The sequence below is a fragment of the Dipodomys merriami genome, unplaced genomic scaffold (genome assembly GCF_024711535.1).
Source record: "Dipodomys merriami isolate MVZ:Mamm:240054 unplaced genomic scaffold, mDipMer1.0.p SCAF_4, whole genome shotgun sequence".
In the NCBI taxonomy this organism is placed as follows: Eukaryota; Metazoa; Chordata; class Mammalia; order Rodentia; family Heteromyidae; genus Dipodomys; species Dipodomys merriami.
The window spans coordinates 60,093,394-60,110,894 of record NW_027205603.1 but is presented as its reverse complement, the minus strand read 5'-3'; the positions used below and the strand labels follow the sequence as shown (position 1 = coordinate 60,110,894).

Here is a 17,501-nt window from a genome sequence, read left to right as displayed (position 1 = left end):
CTTTTTTTCCCCCCAGGGCTGAGGACCGAACCCAGGGCCTTGCGCGTGCCACCCTTCCGCTGGGCTAAACCCCCAGCCCCTCCCTCTCTAGTCTCTTAATATTAATTTCATACTTTGTATTCAGGGAAAAGAATGAGATGTGAAAATGAGAGAAAGGGGCTCATGCACTGTTTAGCGCCAGCATGGCAGGCAGGCGAGAGAGGAACTTACTAAGGGTTTTCCTGATTATGTGAACATGCATGAGCGATAACTCTGTGAACACTCTTGACTGGATTCCACTGGTGTTTGTGGCTCTGGTTTAATTATGACTTTTGCCCCAAAGCCACCACAACTGGATTAGTTGCCTCATAGAATGGATCTTGGCTATCTTTGTCGTTTCTGGTTGTTAGCATCCCAAGACTGACTGAATTTGGGAAAGCATTCTCTTTTTTTTGGTTCAAATTAATGGTTTACTTCCATCTTTAACACTAGCAGAGCAGTCCAAAACAGACTGACGTCCATGGGCATAGTTAAATGGAACAAAGAATTGAACTATGTACACTGATTGAGGAAAGGAAAAAGATTTTTTTTCATACCAACCTTTTCCTACTTTGCACTTTCTGATGAATAGAATTAAACACCTTCTCCCCAACTTAATTTAGAATGAATACAACTTCTATGATCAACCACGTAAGCTGTTTTAAAAGATTAAACATGGCGCTCTGTGCCTCCCATTTGCACAGCATCATTCTGACACCACTTCTAGAAGACTGTCGTGGATTAGCTTAGTGTGCAGTCTGAAACAGCTGTCCTCAGCTCAGACTAGGTTCTATATCCTCCTCCTTTTGTTTTGTTTTTACTTGCTCATTTGTAAAATTGTCCTAATCTTTCCTAGCTTTTAACTATTAGAAACTCTTTAATAGTTTTCTGTTGAGTTTGTGAGCTCTTCTCTCTGTAGCCCTGAAGGGTCACTGTATTCTGTATGAATGCATGGCATGAGAAAACTAATTTCATAGTCTTTTATAAATAAAATTTGCATTAACTATAAAAAGATTAAACATAAAAAGTTTTAAACAGGTGTTGCCATATGTAGAGGTCAACTGGCTGCAGGGTTTCCTTGGCTCTTCAAGTCTGGGTACCACTAGGACACAACAAGAGCATTTCATGAAGCCCAGAGGGAGCGAAAGAGCCATGATGTCCAAACAGAAGGCAGATCTGCACCATGAGTCATGACAGGAGCTGGTGCTCCTTATTACTCTCATTCAAATGAACTGGAAATAGGTCAAACAGTTAAAAAGAGAGGCTGGAAAGAAACTTTTATAGAGGAAGGACACTCTTTCATCCCCATTTAAAGTGAGTTCTGTGCTGAGTCCCTGCTCCTTCAGAAAGGTACACTGAAGGTCACCCAAAGGCTGTTGGTTTGGCTTGCTCTTGAGAGGTGTGGGGGTGGGGGCTAGCTGGCCCTCAAGCCCTCTCCGCTGTAAGCTACCCCATGCCTGGTACTCTTGGAGGCAATAGGACACCTTGACACCTTCCAGAGAACCTGAGGTTCCCACACCTGGAGAGCGGAGCAAAGGTTTATGTGGCCTGATGGGGAGAGAGAACCACCATGCCTTGACCAAAATATATGGCGCAGTCTAAAGCCCAAAGAATCAAAACCCAACTGGCCAGAAGAGCAGCTTCTCTTGAAGTAAGGAAGGGAGGTAAAGCCAAGTGACGCGTCAGGTCAGGTGGCCAACATCTATTAATGGGACGACAGTGACCTGGGGAAATGCACGGAAAGTGAGCGGCTGGTAAGGCCACAATCACTGCCACCAAACTCTCGCTACCTACATTTAGGCAGATATTAGGCAGTGGGAAATGACTAGAGGACATGTGGACCACACAGGACTTATTTTTATCAAAAGAGAGGACATCCAAACACGTGACTGCCCTATTGGCCTTGCATGTCCTGTGCCAGGTGAGTAACTTTGGAACACGGTTAAGGTTCCTGAGAACAGTTGGTGAGCAGAGATGGGGTAAGGTGGGCCCTGCTCCACAGGCCAGGCTGGGTTGTGAGGACATTAGCAGTGCTACATCTCCTGGGCAGCAGAAGAGCAGGTAAACAACGGGCTTTAATGCACTTCCTTGTTCTTAGGAAACAGGATGCCCTGCAGAGAGGTTCTCTTGATTTGCAGAAAACACGGCACATCAATGGTAAGGTGCAGGTGGAATCACGGGTCACCTCCTACTCTCAAGGGAAGAAAGAACAACGTCCAGTGGTTAGACTGTGGGCCAGCTGGCCCGGGTCTGGCTGTGTCATTGTGTAGCAGACTGGTCGATTGGTAGATGTCTGGGAAGGTCCTGCTCCCAGGAGAGCTGGGGCAAGTGTTCCCATGAGAGAAACTTCTTGGCAAATATGTGGCTCCAGAAAGAGGCTCACCTCAATCATGTCTGTCTCCTTCTCTCCCACTCAGGGACAGGACCACTCCAGAGGAGCAGAGAGGCAGAGCAGGCTGGGAGAGCCCCTGGATCCAGCTCCAAAAGCATCAAACAGGGTAACAAAAGGATCTGAGGGAGTTGGAAACCAAAGAGCAGTTTTCAAACCAGTTGTTGGTTTTGAAACAGTCGTTTTGAGCTCAGGAAACTGGAGGCAGATAGCATGTGTTCAGCGCAGGTGGCTGGCTGTCCATTGTTCTCTCCTGAGCAGATCTGACCATTTCACGTATAAAAGGGGTGGGACCGTTTGTGGCTGATCTTTTTCCTACAAGTTGGGCAGGTGTTAGCATTCTTTTTTTTTTTTTTTTTTGGGTCTGGTCCTGGGGCCTGAACTCTAGGCCTGGGCACTGTCCCTCAGCTCTTCAGCTCAAGGCTAACGCTCTACCACTTGAGCCACAGCGCCACTTCCGGCTTTTTTTCTTTTTGCTTATGTGGTGCTGGGGAATCGAACCCAGTGCCTCATGCATGCAAGGCAAGCGCTCTACCACTGAGCCAACTTCCCAGCCCGGGTGTTAGCATTCTTAAGGGAATCACAGAGGCACTGGCTACAGAAGACATGGCCACATTCTGTAGAAACAATCAGATGACCATTCTGCACAATCTCAGAGTATCCATCCATGCAGATTGGACAACTGACAGTACCAGAGGGCCTGGGTCCTATGGTGCCCTCCTCCCTTGCGCCTCTGGGGGTGTGGGTGGTCACATACACATCTCTGTCCCTGGACAGCTCCTCAGCATCGCTGCTCACCACACAGCTGTCGGCATGGTTTTGGCACAGCCTTCTTGAATTCCTCCTTGGCCTCCTCCTTTCATCAACGATCACCACGGAGTCATTGTGAGTCAGGTCGACAACCACTGGTTCCAAAGATTCACAGGTGAGGTCCACAATTTCATCTCCACCAGTTTCCACAACTTCTATGGGTTCGGCTTCCAAGGAACTCTCAGGGGTGGGCAGCTGCTTCCTGAGTTCGCTTCTGGGCTTGTCTAGAACTTACTGACCTACCACGACACTTTCTCGTACTCATTGTGTTCTTTGGCTCCAACTTACAGAAAAGCAAGTTATACCAGGGTTTGCAGTGCAGTCAAATGTTTTCAACCTCTTGTGTCCACTGGTTACTCATCGTCTGGCTTACAAAAAATTTAGAGCCTGATAGATTTCCAGTATCTTCAACTTCTTAGCACACTGCTTCTGTCTTCTACATTTCAACCGGAAGGCCTTCCTTTCTCTCCACAGACCTGGGGCTACCTGGCCGCGAGCGAGGGCAGTACTGGGGAGCGAAAGCATTCTCTTACAGGTAGTGTTTGAGAGATTCTTTACTCTTCTTCCACTGAGGAAATTGCCATATGCATTTTTTCTCTCCCATCCCCTAACAATTAAGGTCTCATTCAATCGGATTGTATGCTTGGAATTTTGGACTGTGAGTTAATGGCAAAAAAAGACTTCCCTTTCCCTTCCTCTACAAAAGACCACAGCGCATTTCCTTTTTTCCAGTAGCAAGGGCAGCAGCCTTCTAGAAGGCTTATCTCTTTCACTCACATGTGCAGCTTTCTAAGGTTCTACCCAGTTTTTTGAGCTTCCTCCTCTAGTCCTTTGAGATCCTATGAGCCCGAAGTTTCCTCACCCACACCTCATACTGGTGCAGGGAATTTTTTTTCTTGTCAGCCAGAATCAACTCCCCAGTTTGACCCAATTCCCCAAGCATCCAAAATGAGCAAATCTCCCATGAACTGTTGTTTTGTATGTCTGTTGTAACAAATTATCATATTTTTGTGTGTGAATGGAAACAATATATAAATTTATTCAGTCACAGTTCTATAAGCCAGAAATCTGAAATGAGTATCACTGAGTTAAAATCAAGGTGTTGGCATGGCCATGCTTCCTTAGAGACTATAAAAGAGAGTCAGATCCTTGCTTCTTCTAGAGTCCATCTTCTGGTGGCTGCCAGAATTCCTTACCTTATAGTTTATGATTGCATCACTCCATTCTCTGATCTGTGACCACACTGTCCTGACTTCTTCTGTTAAATCTTCCTTTGTCTGTCTTTTTTAATTTTCTTTTTAAAAAATTGGTTGTAGGGCTTGAACTCAGGGCCTGGGTGCTGTCCCTGAGCCCTTTGTGCTCAAGGCTAGTGCTTTACCATGTGAGCCACAGTGCCACTCCCAGTTTTCAAGTGGTTCTTTGGAGATAAGAGTCTCACAGGAACTTTTCTACCTGGGCTAGCTTTGAACCACAATCCTTAGATCTCAGCCTTCTGAGAAGCAAGCCACTGGCACTGGCTCTGCCTGTCTTTTATATGAGTATATTTGATTGCTTTTTAGATCATCCAATAAGTGCAAGTAGAAGGGAAAAGGAAGAAGAGGAGGGGTGGAGGAGATAAAGATGAGTAATAGAAGAGGTGGATGTAAACTAGGTAAATCATATGCATTTATGGAAATATCATAATGAAAACCCTTACTATTTAAATTTAGTATATGCTAATAAAACACTAAAAATAAAACATAAAAAATCTTTAATCTCATCTACAAAGCTTTTTATCTTACTTCCTTCTTTTTTCCCCTCTTTTCCTTCAATTCTTTTCCTCCTCCTCCTTCCTTTTTTAATCTGATACACATATATAGTCACTTTTTCATGTTGCTAAATGTGGTTTGTTTTCTCTTCCATACCTCTAATTATAATCAACATCTACTTATCTCAGTGTGTTTCCTTTTCTTGCTCCATTATAGTAACTTTTTATAGCTACATTTGATTTATTATATCATCTCCTCCTTACCCCTCTTCATGTTTTTGAGGTAGCTATTTTTTTTCAGCTTACTCTAGTATCCACAACTTCCCTCTCTCTACAGCTGGTGGTTGGTTTACTTCTCTGTCTTGCTTACTAGACTGTGAACTGCCAGAGCACAGGAGCAATTTTTCTCGCCTGTTATTTATTCCTGGTGCTATACTTGTAGGCATCCAGAATGTTCATTGAATCAGTCAACAAACAAATTCAAATTGCAGTTGTTCTGGTATATTTTCTTCAGCAGAAGTGTTGAAATTTAAAAATTTAGGGGCAAATTTTATCCTTTGTAATAGGCATGTTGATCTCTCTGTTTAACAGTTAGGGTTTTTTGTTGTGTGTTTATTTTTTTAAAATTTCCTTTGCTATAGGACTAAGCCAGCAAATGAAGTATGTAGACTTTCATCCAGCTCCTAGGATGGACATTGCTAATCTTTTCTTTAGATTCTAAACATGGTGGTTTCTTTGACACAGTATCCCATGCAGCTGTGACTTATTGAATGAATTTGAGCTGCAAGACAAAACAATTTATATCATTACATTCAGAAGATAAACAATAACCTTTTCAATCTGATTTCTCCTTAGTCACTGTCTCTCATTATTTCCAATATTAACTCTTACCTTCAATAATGACCAAACACAATACATTTCTCCCCTGAACATTTATAAGATTCTTTTTCTCTCTTCTACTCAAGTGTTAACACATTCCATTTCCAAAGCAAATCTTTACTGAAAACAGAAGTTATTTTTCTTAACCTTGACACATATAATCATTTCTTTTCATGCTGCCAAATACAATTTGTTTTTTCCCCAGTTCTCCAATTATAATCAGCATCTACTTACCCCAGTAAGATTCCTTTGCTTACCCCATCACAGTGACATTTAATTTATTATTCTCCCCAAATTATAACTCAAATCTTTTCTGGGTTTCCGAAATGAGACTCATTTGACCTGCCAAATGGCATCATCAATTACCAAGTGGCATTGCTGTGTCCCCACCTACATCATGTCTGGTTAGGGAGACTGTTCCAGGTGTGTCTGGTCCTGACACAGAATTATCTCTCTGGGCAATTTGGAAGGACACACAACTTCTGACCTTTGCCTTCCCAACAGGGTGTTTTCAATGGCAAAGTGAATGACAACACTTCTAATACAAACAACATAGGCCCCAACCAGTAGCCTCCTTCAGCATGAAGAACACAGCACTTTCTGTGCTTTATGTGCTACCAGGCCTACTTAACCTTGGATAATAACAGTGTCGAGGTAAATTATCAAGCCAATGTCTTTCTTCAGAATCCTGGGTTACAACTGTCAAATATATAGTGTTCAACAGCCACAGAAATAAGTCTAAAGTGAAACACATCTGAATTGCTCATAAAACAAGCATGTTTTGACTGCATGTACTTAAACACTTTTTAATCAGCCAATTTAGCTTAGTCTGGATGTAGTTATTCTTTCCTTTTAGATAATTGTTGGACTCTATGGAGTTGATTTTGATAGGATTATTAGGGCTAATGAACTCAATGTCATAGTTCAAGTGTGTCTTCAGCTTTCACATCTGGCCTGCCTGATAGTTTGTATCTCCAGACCATGTCCTCCTTACCCTTTCTAGTTGTGCTTCTAGAGCTTTGGTTTGTGATTTAAGAGCTTTGATTCGTGGTCCCAAAGGTGGTGAATCCATTCCTTTTATTGACCATAAAATCATAACCTGAAAAAAGTTTTTCACATTTTTTACACAATTTAGAAACTCCTTTACACTTACCAACTATTGGAAAGAGTGAATGTCATTTTGTTTTAATTTCCAGACTCATTTTTAAAAAATGGACTCAAAATGTAGCTGACCTCTTCTGTCCTAGGAGTTCAACTTTTCTGATTGAGGAAGGAGCATTAAATATTAAATATTGCCAACTATTGTCCCCAGACCATCAAAGGAAAAGAGACAACCTTGCTAGACAAGCTTTCCTTCTTCTTGCTCTTAATTTGGATGCAGTATTGATGGGGGGTTGGAAGAAGTCTGGATAGGATCCAAATAAAGACATTCATGTGGTAAAAAATGGCAAGAGTGAGCAGGGTTCACCTTGCCTAATAAGACAGAATCATTCTAAAGGGAGATACTATTTTCTAAATAATTTTGTTGTTTAGAGAGTCAAAATCACTAACATAGTGGAAATGATTTCTCCCATATTTTGAAAACAAATTGCAAAGAAATTGTGTAGGTACCTAAGGTGAATGCTCAGAGCCAGAATCGTTCAGTGGATGTAGCTGCCTTTAGTTTCTTAGGCACATTTCTCTTTGTCTTCCATGTCTTAACATGATCGATTAGAAACTGGGCCTATGTTGTATTTTTTTTTTAATTTAATTTAATTTTATTTGTGAACATACTGTACAGAGGAGTTACAATTATGTGGGCAGGATAATGCGTACATTTCTTACCAAGCATTGCAGCCTCCTCCTTTGTTTACCCTTCACATCCCTTCCCAGCCTCCCCCCTCCCCCCAATCCCAATCCTTCTCCTTTACCCCCCTCCCCCCCCCCCCCCCCCCCCCGCACCGACGTTGTAAAGCTAGTTTTGGACATGACAACTTGTACTTCTCATTGTTGCAACAGGTCCACCTGTATCCTTAAACACCTGGTTTTTCCCCATCTCCTCCACAAGTTATACTGACATCAAATATAGTGAAAGCAGGGGTTATACTGTGGGGGAGGGATATAAAAAGCAACAAAGAGATAATCTTATAAATGCTTGCTTTGTAGCATCAAAATACGGAAACATTGCTCATCTCTATCTTGTTTTCCTGCACACAATGCCAACCATCTGATATATGTGCTAAGTGGGATTACTGAAAGAAGTATCAGTGGGAGAAGCTTCCCAAGATGACAGACTGGGGGAGGGGGGAGGCCTCTCAACTACAGTAATTGGAGAATCCAGTGCCCATCCAGAAAGGGAGGTGACAACTGTGTCCTGATGCCTGCTGTTTCACTTGTGGATATAGCCACCCACAAATGTCTGCACAAGTCTTTGAGGCAGACATACAACTTTGATTAGTGTTGTTTATAGCAAGTAACAAAGGACTTTAATTTGAAAAAGAAAGTTGTTTGCTTTTCCCAATTACCTGGCTTTAGGAAAAGAAAAATGTTTTCTAACCAAATACTCCTATCAAACATTGGTTTCAAAGCAGATAAACACATGACAAGGAAAAGAGGACATGGCTCTCATTGTTTGCAGAATGTTCTAGAGCAGTGTTCTTCCTACTTGAATGTGGTCACCAACTTTAAACCACAAATCACAGTTCTGCAGTGGAGCCTCAGAATCTGAATCCTCAGGAATTTCCCACAGGGGATAGCTGATGTGGTAGGCTCATTGGACTTTCTCTCTCTCTCTCTCTCTCTCTCTCTCCCTCCCTCCCTCCCTCCCTCCCTCCCTCTTTCCTTCTTTTCTTCCTTCTTTACATCCTTCCTTCCTTCCTTCCTTTCTACCTTTCTTCCTTCCTTTTTTTTTTTAGCTAATGCCAAGGCTTGACCTCAGAGCCTTGTACTTTTGCTTGTCTTGTTTGCTCACAATTGGTGCTCTACCACTTGAGCCATACCTCTACCATTTGCTTATTAATTGGCCACAGAGGATCACAGACTCTTCTATCTTGGCTGGATCTTAGCCCTCTGAATAGCTAGGCTTATAGACATGAGCCACTGGCTCCTGGCTCATGGACTGTTCTTTAAAGAAGCAAGGGTTTGTATCAGTGGTCTTATATTAAGCAGGGCAGGGAAGGGATATAAAAGGACTAAATGAAGGAAATTCATTAAAAAAAACTTACACATCCACTAGCACTATCAAATTGGAGATAATGTGAAACTCATGTATCTTTTTAAAGATTTCCTGAGTCATAATTCATATACTATCATTCCTAATTCAGAATCCACACATTTAAGTGGGTGGATTTAATTGTATAATTCAGTGATTATTAGTATCAGTTGTTCAATCATCATCACAATTTCATTTTAAGTAATTTTTATCACTCCAGGAAGACAATTTCCTTATCTCTAAATCCAGCTGTAGGCAACTATGATCTATGATCAATGTCCATGATATAATATGGATTTCTCTTTCTAGACCTCTCAAATAAACAACTATATGTAGAATTGGTGTGTGATTTCACTTAACATGACGTTTTTGAGATTCACCTATGTTATATCATGTATAAGTACTTTATTCTGATTATTATGGGAACATGGTCTTTAGCTTTTCAGAGGGATTCAGTGTTTCCTGATTAAAACTTCCATGTATATATTCTATTCATTTAGAAATTATCATCTTGTCAAATTGAGGAATCAGAGAGCCTAAGCAACTCTATGATTGAATTAAGGCCTTTTTCCTGGTAAATGAACTCTGCCAGCCCAGCAGAGAGTAGTATTTGAGGTCACCTCAGCCACAAAGTGGTCATACAAAGCTGGCCAGAATGCAAACAAGGTTAAGATTTTGTTTCTGAAAAAAAAAAAAAAAAAGATTTTGTTTCTGTCTTAGCAAAGTGTAGTCAAAAGGAATAAATCTAAGAAAAGCCTATAAAGAGACTTCAGTTTTTAAAGAGATCCTTGCATGAGTCACTGAAGGAGGTATTACTATGCATGATTATCTATCTATCTATCTATTTATCTATCTATCTATCTATCTATCTATCTATCTATCTATCTATCTCTACCTATCTCTCCCTCCTTCCCTCCCTATCTACCTCTCTCTCTCTCTCTCTCTCTCTCTCTCTCTCTATATATATATATATATATATATATCGATTGATCGATCAATCAATTGACCTACCTACCTACCTACCTACCTACCTGTTTAATTTTCTTTGGTCAGGAATTCCTTGCTCTTTCAATGCAAATCAAGTCTTGCTATTTTTCCCCTTCTCCATTCACATCTTCTTTCTTCATTTCTCAGAATGGTACTTCTAGAATCTGGTGTGGAGCCTATGACTAATTTCTAATTTTTTCTTTCTGATCTACAAGTATTGGGCATGAATTGTGTTCTGGGATACCTTTTTTCCCCCAGGAATTTTATTTTTTCTTGGTATGCTTACTGTGTAGCTATCTACTATAACATTGTAATAGTAGGGCTGGGAAGTTGGCTCAGTGGTAGAAGCGCTTGCCTTGCATGCCTGAGGCCCTGGGTTTGATTACTGAGCACCACATAAGCAAAAGGAAAAAAGCCGGAAGTGGTGCTGTGGCTCAAGTGGTGGAGCGCTAGCCTTGAGCTGAAGAGCTGAGGGACAGTGCCCAGGTCCAGAGTTCAGGCCCCACAACCGGACCCCCCCCCCCAAAAAAAATTGTAATAGTAAAACCTGGAAACAACCTATGTGCTCATTAATTAAAGACTAATTGAATATATTACATGATTTATGCAAGTAATTGAGTCACATGGAACCAATAAAAAGAACAGCACAACTCTATATATTACTATAGAAAAGTCTCTGAGATCCAGGTTTAGGCAAAAGATGAAGAACAAGGCAAAAAATGTGTCTATACTACATTATCATTGATTTATTAAGATAATTTTGTTGTTATTATTAAGGTGTTACCATTTCATGTCAGGTAATGAGTACATTTCTTTTTTTCTTTTGGACAATGCCACCCCCTTTGCGTTTCCCCAAATTTCTCCTCCCATCTCTGTCTGGGCTACCTTTTAGAGGTTTCCAGGAGTCCAAGTCTTGATGTTGACTTCCAGAAGTCACTCTACTGAGGGATAAAATCCGTCCCTCCTTAGGCTTGTTGCCTTGCTAGAACTCCTGTTTTAGTCAGCTTTCCAGCCCAGTATTTGCCCTGTTGCTTTGGGCCTGTGACAAGGAAACACGTCCTGGCAGGAGTGTGCAGCACAGAAAACTGTTACCTCAGGCTGGGAAACAAGAGAGAGGAAGAGGAACATGCCTAGGTTCCACTGTCTCCTTCCCTGTGACACTCTTGAAGACCTAAGAGCCTCTTGCAAGGGCCCATCTTGTTGCAAACCACCGCACCTTAACTTGCAAGCAAGTGACAGACAGCAATGCAGTAATGGAAACCCTTGACACTGGTTTTAGGGCATGAGGGTCCTGTGCCTCAGGCTAGTAACAGTGATTTTGGGACAGGGGAGTGCATGTGGAAAGTAGGGTAGCAATCTCTTAGAAGTTATAGACACCAGCAAGTGAAACAATCCTAGGATGAATGACTTCCTTATCTCAGGAAGTAGAGGCAAGCAGCAAACAGCTACAGTTTTTTTTATTTTTTATTTTAATTTTTTATTGTGAGAATACCGTACAGAGGAGTTACAATTACATGGGCAAGATAACAAGAACATTTCTTATCAAGCATTGTTGCCTCCTCTTTGTTTCCCCTTCCCATCCCTTCCCATACTCCCCACTCTCCCCACTTGATCCTCCCCCCACCCCACCAAAGTTGTAAAGTTTGTTTTTCCACATAACGATTTGTACATCTCATTGTTGTACCTTCATTGGGTCCACCTGTATCCGTAGTTAAACGATTTGTTTTTTCCCTTCCCCTCCACAAATTATACCGACATCAAATACAGTGAAAGCAGGGGTTATACCGTGGGGGGGGGACATACAAAGCAACAAAGAAATCATCTTACAAATGTGTTAGAAACAATCGCCTGAAAGATAAAAAAACAAAACAAATTATATTAAATGAAGTAAGCCAGGCCCAAAGAAACATAGGTCCCATGGTTTCCCTTATTTGCAATATCTAGTATATGTCTGAGTAAAGCAGAAAAGGTCAGATAAGATGATGTTAGGGGAATGAACCCCAAGATATGTATTCAAATGTTTTTTTTTGTTTTTTTCCTTTCATATAGTTTTTTTAAGTTTGAATTTTTTTAATTCTGAAAATACCATTCAGAGGGTTTACAATTACATGAGCAAGGAAATGAGTACATTTCTTATCAAGCATTGTTGCCTCCTCCTTTGTTTCCCCTTCCCATCCCTTCCCATCTCCCCCACCCCCCCTCCAACAACTACAATTTGTATAAGCCTTTATCTAACTCCAAAGTTCAGGAAAGTTTGGGTTCTGATGAACTCACATTTAGGGTAGAATCTTGGGTCTCTATAACGTTAGGAGCAAGTGATCTTTCTCAGGCCACTCCCAGCTCTCTGAGAGTGAGAATGAGATTCCAGTTATCTTTGTTAGAACTCATGGCTCAGCATCCAGAGATTTCCACACCACATCTTAAAGCTTCTACAACACAGTACTACCCTGGGTTCCAAGCCTTCAGCACATGGACCTTTGAGGGACATGGACCTCTCAAACTCCCATCCCCAGTTTCAGGCTACAGTCAACTTTTTTGGTAAATAATGACAAAAAATTCATGTAAGGAAACCTGTGTTTTTATCATTTAAGAGTTTTTCACTTCATCTCAATCTAATTGTTTTCCTTTTGTTCCAGACACAGATGATCTGTTCATAGTGGGTCTTGTTTTTTGTGTTGTTACACACTGGATATGGAGTGGAGCAACTTGACAATTTGATAGTCTGAGTACCTCTGATCTCTTTTTGGCTGGAAAGCTAGTCCTTCTTCTGTCTGGAGCTCCCTTTCTTTCTTCATTTACAAATGATTTTCCTGCTTACAATGCCAGAATCCCAGAAAGAGAGTTGGAAGGGTCCTTGAAGCTTTTCTTTTTTTTTCTTTTTTCTTTTTGTTGGTCTTGGGGATTGAACTCAGGGCCTGGGCTCTGTCTCTGAGCTCTTCAGCTCAAGGCAAGTGCTCTACTACTTGAGCCACAGTGCTACTTCCAGCCTTTTCTGTTTATGTGGAATTGAGGAATCGAAAACAGGGCACCATGCATGCTAGGCAAGCACTCTACCATTAAGCCACATTCCCAACCCAAGCTTTTCTTATTCAATACTTACTTTTTCCAGGTGAAGAAACCAAACAAGACGCTCAGGGGTGAGATGCTTGTGATGATTGCCAGTATTTTAGATCCACTTTTTGTGGTGTGTGTATGTAAGGTTTATATGAGAAATAGAAGGGAAGAGGAAGAAAATAGATTCTATAAATAGCCAAGAACAAAAATGATATGGTAAAAGCTGAGAAAACAACATTCGAAATGGGAGCAGATTCACAGACAAAGCCGACTCTGTGGCATCTACAGTCTGGGTCAGAGAAGCAATGAGAATATTAATGTGCAAGGCTGGAGTTAGGCGAGTGATGCATTAGAGGCTTTTTTTTGGGTATTATTTTGTGGGGTTTTATAATTTTTTATTGTTATTATAAAGATGAAGTACAGAGGGGTTACAGTTACATAACAATGTTCTCTCTTTCCTTGCTTTTCCAGTTTTTCCCTCCTGTCCCTACCCACAAGTGTTTTTTTTTTTTTTTTTGTACTAGCATTTTTTGTTTTGTTTTGTTATGTTTTGTTTTTCTCGTCTGGGCCTGGGCGCTGTCCCTTAGCTCTTCAGCTGAAGGTTAGCGCCCTACCACTTGAGCCACAGCGCCACTTCTGGCTTTTTTTTCCCTTCTGCTTAAGTGGTGCTGAGGAATCAAACCCAGGGCCTCATGCATGTGAGGCAAGCACTCTACCTCTGAGCCAACCTGTACTGGTATTTTAACTCAGGGCCTTGAGCTTGCTAGGCAGGCTACACTACCACTACAGCTACAGCACCAGCTCTCTTTGTTTTGGTTACTTTTGTAGGGCTGGCCTAAACAGCTGGGATCACAGGCCTGATTTATCATGCCTGTCTTTTGTTGTTGAGATGGGGTCTTGTTTACATGTGTTAGAGTTTTAAGGGAGAAAAAGAAACTGAAGAGCTTCTGAAAACCACATGTCGAATACAGTCCTGCCACATAGTATGGTCTCAATAAATTTTGTTGGTTGACTCAAGAATTATAAGAGGCAGGCATGCTTCAACATGTATGCAGAATTAACAGGTGGTGATTTCTGCATTTTGCTTGCTGGTCTTTCTGGGTACTAGTTTGCAAGTCTACTTGTACTGGTCTTTGAGGCTTCCCATTAGCAAAGAGATGATGAGTGTCAGATTCAGCTGAACTCAGTTCCACACTCAAGACACTCTGAGTGCTGCCTCCTCATCAATCTTTCCAAAGAAATTGGAACTCAAAGAGAATAGAAAGGAATGGCGGGGAGTATTGTGTCCCATAGGTTTGATGTTAAATTTTTCTTCAGTCACAATAACTTGTAATAACAGAGTCTTTCAGCCTACAGAACAATCTTGCATAGGTTTTCTCCTTACATCTCCCCAGCAACTCTGAGAACAAGTGTCAGGCTGCCCAGGTCCAGCCAGTACCTGGTTTTCTGCTTACTTTGAGTTTTTTCCAGGCCTGACTATCCAGCGATGTTACCATGGCCCTCTGAGCTCTGCATCCCGGCCTCTTGACCTCAGTCCTTCTTGGGTGTTGCTCCTCGGTCAGTGTATCCTCTGGCAGCGCTTCCCTCAGGGACTGAGGCCTTGCAGCCCTGGCTTCCCTCAGCAGATATTCAGTGCTCAAGGACCGTGAGACCATGACTCATGAGCTACAGGAAGTTCTTGGCATGCTCCCTGCAGGCTGAAGGAAGATTAATGTCCCAACATTGTGCTTAGTGAAGAAGGAGGACACAGACAACATGGCAGAGTTCCAGGTTGGAAAACACCTGCTGTTCCATGAGGAGATAGGTTATTTGGAGAACTGGGGAGTCCTACATGGAACTGCAGTCTAGACAGTTATGGGAAGTCTCAGATGCTCACTTGCATCTCTCTAGCTGAGGCAGGTAATACTCTCACCCTCACTACCCTCTCAAAATGCTGCTGGGGATTTTTCCTGCTCTTTCTCTTCAATTATCATGAATTCTCTTTCCCTTATGAGCCTCACATCAACCAGCACCAAGGAAGATGGTTAGAACAAGCCACATGGAGCCTTACAAATGCTGTTCTTTACGGGAAGTGTTCATTTTTCTTTCTTTCTTTTTTGTCAGTTGTGGGGCTTGAATTCTGGGCCTGGGCGCTGTCCTTTAGCTCTTCAGCTCAACGAGAACACTCTACCACTTGAGCCACAGCGCCACTTCCGGTTTTCTGGTGGTTTATTGGAGATAAGAGTCTCACGGACATTCTTATCCGGGCTGGCTTTGAACTGTGATCCTCAGCTCTCAGCCTCCTGAGTAGCTAGGATTACAGGCATAAGCCACTGGTGCCCGGCTTAGGAAGTGTTAATTTTTCATAGATTCATTGATTCATTGGCTTTTTCAAACAGTAAATCCAGTTGTTCATCAGGGTGCGCAGGGGATTGGTTACAGGGCCCCTGTGGATCAGACAGCAAGTGCTCACACCCCTCATATGAAATGATGTAGTATTTGCATAGCACCTACACACAGCCTCCTGGATCCTTTATTTGAACTAATCATGAAATTTATTAAATAAGGCAGAGAGGGATGTTTTATATTAGTAAAGGCTATCGAGAAAGAAAATGTGACATTTTCTCTCTGTGTGTGTGTGTGTGTGTGTGTGTGTGTGTGTGTGTGTGTGTGTGTGCGTGCGTGCGTGCGTGAGTCAGGGGCATGAACTCTGGGCCTGGCACTGTCCCTGAGCTCTTCCGCTCAAGGCTAGGGCTCTACCACTTGAGCCATAGCACCATTTCCGGTTTTCTGGTGGTTAATTGGAGATAAGAGTCTCATGGACTTTCCTTCCTGTCTGCCTTTTGAACTGCAATCCTCAGATCTCAGCCTCCTGAGTAGCTAGGATTGTAGGCATGAAATCACTGGCGCCTGGCTCATTTTCTGTACTTGCAAAACCAGAGATGGACAAGATTCCAATCATTTTAGGACCTTTAATACCTTTAAAAATTTATGCTTCTTTTATTGGGCATCATCATGTCATCCAGATAAAGATTAAATAAAGCTGTATGTAGTTGCAAAGTATCTTTAATGAGAATGATACACCACATTAAAAAAGCAAAGCCAGCTGCTCTTTAAATGCCTCTTTAATAATGATGTAACAAGACTGAATTTTTATCCAGATAAAAGTACTAAACAGTTCTCCAAATTAGAAACTGTGTATAGGCCGTGTTTCTCCTGGATCCTTTTTTTTGTTGTTGGTCATGGGGCTTGAACTCTGGGCCTGAGTGCTGCCCCTCAGCTCTTCAGCTCAAGGCAAGCACTCTACCATTTGAACCACAGAACCACTCCTGGTTTTCTGGTGGTTGATTTCAGATAGAGTCTCATGGACTTTCCTTGCCTGGGCTGGTTTTGAACCTTGATCCTCAGATCTCAGCCTCCTGAGTAGCTAGGATTACAGGTGTGAGTCACCAGCGCCCAGCATTCTCCTGGATACTTTTAATCATATTTAGGTTACTTGCTATGTAAATGGCTGTGGTGCTTAATTGTTTAGGGAATAATGACAAGAAAAGTCTGTATGTGTTCAATATGGATGCAATTTTTTTTTCATGTGTTTTCCATTTGATGTTGGTTGAATCCATGGATGTATAACCTGTGGATACTTTTCGGGAGCCTACTGTGTGCTAGATTCGGTACCATCTTGGAGCTCCCAAAGCCTGCTAAGAGAGCAGGACACATGCATAGGTCAGGACAGTTTAGCCTGAAAAAGGAAGGACAGTGTGCCCAGAGCATGGGGCAGGAGCTATAACCACTTATGGGTACAGTCACGGCTTATTAATTCTGAAGGGCTTATTAATTCAATTCAGGTGGTAATAGAACCTCAGGCAATAGCTATGGACTGCCTGGGAGAGGTCAGTGCTTTGAGCCCTGTGATCCAACCTCCATCCTAAGTAGCTGACTGGCGTCAGCAAGTAAATTGTTGACTTTCCTGAGAACAGTCTCCTTAAGCTGCTTATTTTGCATTTAATTTCAGAGTACTCTCTTTTCATGTTGGGAAATACTCAATGAGTTCCCAGTGACGTTGATGTGAGGGTAGTGAAAGCTGGTGAATTTGTCCTTGGGTGTGAAACACTGAGACTAACCTTTAAAGCAAAGACTCTAAGGACAGAAGAGCCTCTAGGAAAGTAAACTGAGAAGTGCTTAAGTGGATCCTTCCTATTTTTTTTTTGCATTTGGGGATCTGCTTTGCTTTCCAGAGCGCTTGTTACTCTGAGTTGAGAGCAGTGTAGAGGATTTGTGGGCTTTGCTATTAAATGGGGAAGGTGTCAGGCCTGCCTCTGATATGTACTAGCAAATTAGTGCCTGGGCAGTAACTGGGCAAGTTACAATTGAGGATAGAACACCATAAATAGGTCTCATGGGGTTAATAGAGAATTAAATGAGATGAAATAGAGTCTGGCATATAGTGA

General features: G+C 42.0%; 1 long non-coding RNA gene across 1 annotated transcript; it reads right to left on the bottom strand.

Annotated features, from left to right (window-relative positions):
- Positions 1-1,928: 1,928 nt before the first annotated feature.
- Positions 1,929-3,402, bottom strand: LOC138806289 (uncharacterized). Its single transcript, XR_011365767.1, has 3 exons — positions 3,165-3,402; positions 2,402-2,529; positions 1,929-2,206 (listed from the first exon to the last, which is right to left on the bottom strand). It is a non-coding gene; the product is annotated as an uncharacterized lncRNA (long non-coding RNA).
- Positions 3,403-17,501: the final 14,099 nt, after the last annotated feature.